Source organism: Leptonychotes weddellii, chromosome 12, assembly GCF_054177405.1.
Source record: "Leptonychotes weddellii isolate Sample4059 chromosome 12, ASM5417740v2, whole genome shotgun sequence".
Taxonomy (NCBI): Eukaryota; Metazoa; Chordata; class Mammalia; order Carnivora; family Phocidae; genus Leptonychotes; species Leptonychotes weddellii.
In genome coordinates, this window is record NC_138380.1 from 6730357 (window position 1) to 6732991 (window position 2635).

Below are 2635 nucleotides of genomic sequence, written 5' to 3' on the forward strand. Positions count from 1 at the left end.
GTGATCCTTTGTGTTTTGTTCCGCATGATTCTCTTAGAAGCAATTTTCAGCCTTCGGCAGAGAAAGTTCCAAGCACTGAAATATACATCTATTGGGAATATAATCTTCCCCAAAGTTGCAGAGATGCCGTCACTCCTCACAGATGGGTCTTCAGTGGATGTTTTCATTGTTAACCTTCTCTGGTCACCCCCACTCCCCACCACCCCGGTTTTCTTAAAGTAGCATAATGGATATTGGCTTTGTGTTTTGGATTAATTTACACACAGCTTGATAAAATGTGGTTAGAGTTAAGTGATGTCCAGAATACATTCTGAGCCTTGTTTGGAATGAGGGAGTAACACTGGATAATGGACAAATGGACTCAGGCCAGTCAACTAAGACAACAGAGATTTACAACGTGTCCAGAGGCGCACGTCTTTCTAAATGCACTCCACGTGCATAAAGAACCGTGGTCCTAAGTTATTACTCCCACTTGCTGGTCTTCAGTTAACATCGGGAAGACATTTCCTTTTAATCAGTTCTCAGTGAAGCATGTACACCAAATAAGTGCGAAGTCCAGTTAAAAGCCCAGCCTCTCTGTTCTTTAGCAATTCCCAAGGCCAATCTATAGAAATGACACTCCTGTCTTCCAGAAAGTTATGCCACGAGGTTCTTGGTAATGATCTTGCTTTACGACTGTGACCCAACAGGGGGAGGGAAATGTCATCAAGTCCCTTGAGTAAAGAAAGCCAGCACTTATGAAAGTTCACAACAAATTTTAAAAGGGTGAGCAGGCATTTCAGGCCTTGACATCTCCACCAAGAACGTGTGAACCACAGCGTGCTCACCTCCATTCCCGGTGCCGCCTACCGTAAGCCACGTGGACATGGAGATCGGTAATTTCCATGAGCACAGTGACTTCATTTGGCACAAGGCAGGATCTGTTCAATGAATGGGGGATAGAGAAGCAGAGAAGGCCAAAGGGAGAAATGCAGGAGGAGATAGTACTCTCTGTCCATGATGGCATGGCATGATGGGCTTACCAGAACATAGAGAAGAGGAAATAATTGTGTTATCTTTTGAGAAAGGGTTTGTGTGAACCTATGCAGAAAGCTAACTCTTGACAGCAAGTGGTATGAGTAATCATTAGCTCATGCTCACTTGTCCTCGGTCACTCTAAAAACCATGAATTCAATGAAGGCTGAGCTAAATAATCCTTGTACCTGACTGTCCCTCTCTAGCAGCAACCCGTCCCCACCTCCACCAACACTCCCAGCATGCCTACAAAGGACCAGGAAGAGAACACAGCCTTTCTTTTCAGATCACATTTCCATGGTCTTTCCATTCATCTTAATTTATCCACTGGGTGTGTGGTAAGTAAAATCTCTCAGGACAGGGTAAGTAAATGAACATGGATGCCAAGTCTTCACCAAAGGAATGAAAACAACTTTTTTTTTTAAGTCCCCTGACCTAAAGCATGAGAAAGTTATTTCTTCTAAAAAACAGAAATTGACAATTCTGAAATTTCAACTACGATATGACAGACGTGAAAAAGGCCAAGATGATGAAAATACAGAAGTTATTCTGTGTTCACAAATAGAAATTTGGAAGATAAAATTCTTAAGTCTAAGAAGATGAGAGCTGAAATGGGACACAAGGACAAGCTTCTCAGTCATGATTGACACAGAGGGTAACTGTGAGGTTACTCCCTGAGAGCCAGGATCTCAGGACGAGGAACAACCTCTGAAGCTAGGAAGAAGGCACATTTGGGACAAATCAGGGAAAGAATACTTTATAGTGTAGCTAGTAAGAATGATTACAGGCAAAAAAAACAAACAAACAAACAAACAACCCAACAACATATGATTAGCTTCCAAAACTAACTGAGATTATTTCAATAATGACCTCGCCACATCGATTTTAAAGGGAAATCAAGATTCTGGAACCAACTCATCTACTAAATGTTTACGAAGTACCTCCTATGCACTTGGCACTATTCCAGATGCGAAGGATTCACTGGAGAACAAGACAGACATACCTGCTCTCGGGAAATTTAGGTTCTAGTGGGAGGAGAAAGGTAATAAGCCAATAAATAATATGGAACAAAAGAGAACTTCGAGGCCAGGGATTCATTTTCATTTTAATAGGGTGCTGGGACAGCAGGACTTGGTGGCTGCTTCTTACTGGTGGTGAGGAGGGACTTCTCCACAGAGGGACAGTGAAGCTGAGAACGGAAGGGGAAGGGGGCCTCATTCTAGATGAGGGAACAACTGGTGCAAAGTCACTGAGGTCACAGTGAGCTTGGAACTTAGGCCCAGAGAGTCAATGTGTCTGGAAGGAGGGAGGAAGAAGACACCACGCAATATGTGACCATTGGTTCTGACCAAATTTGGAGCAGGAGAGGCTCAAAAACAACAACCTGAAGATTTTTATAGAATGTATCTGTCAAGGTTCTCTAGAGAAACAGCATCAATAGGAGCAAAAGAGAGATTTAGTTAAAAGAATTGGCCTACACTGTTGGTGGGAATGCAAGCTGGTGCAGCCACTCTGGAAAACAGTATGGAGGTTCCTCAAAAAGTTGAAAATAGAGCTACCATATGACCCAGCAACTGCACTACTGGGTATTTACCCCAAAGATACAAATGTAGGGATCCGA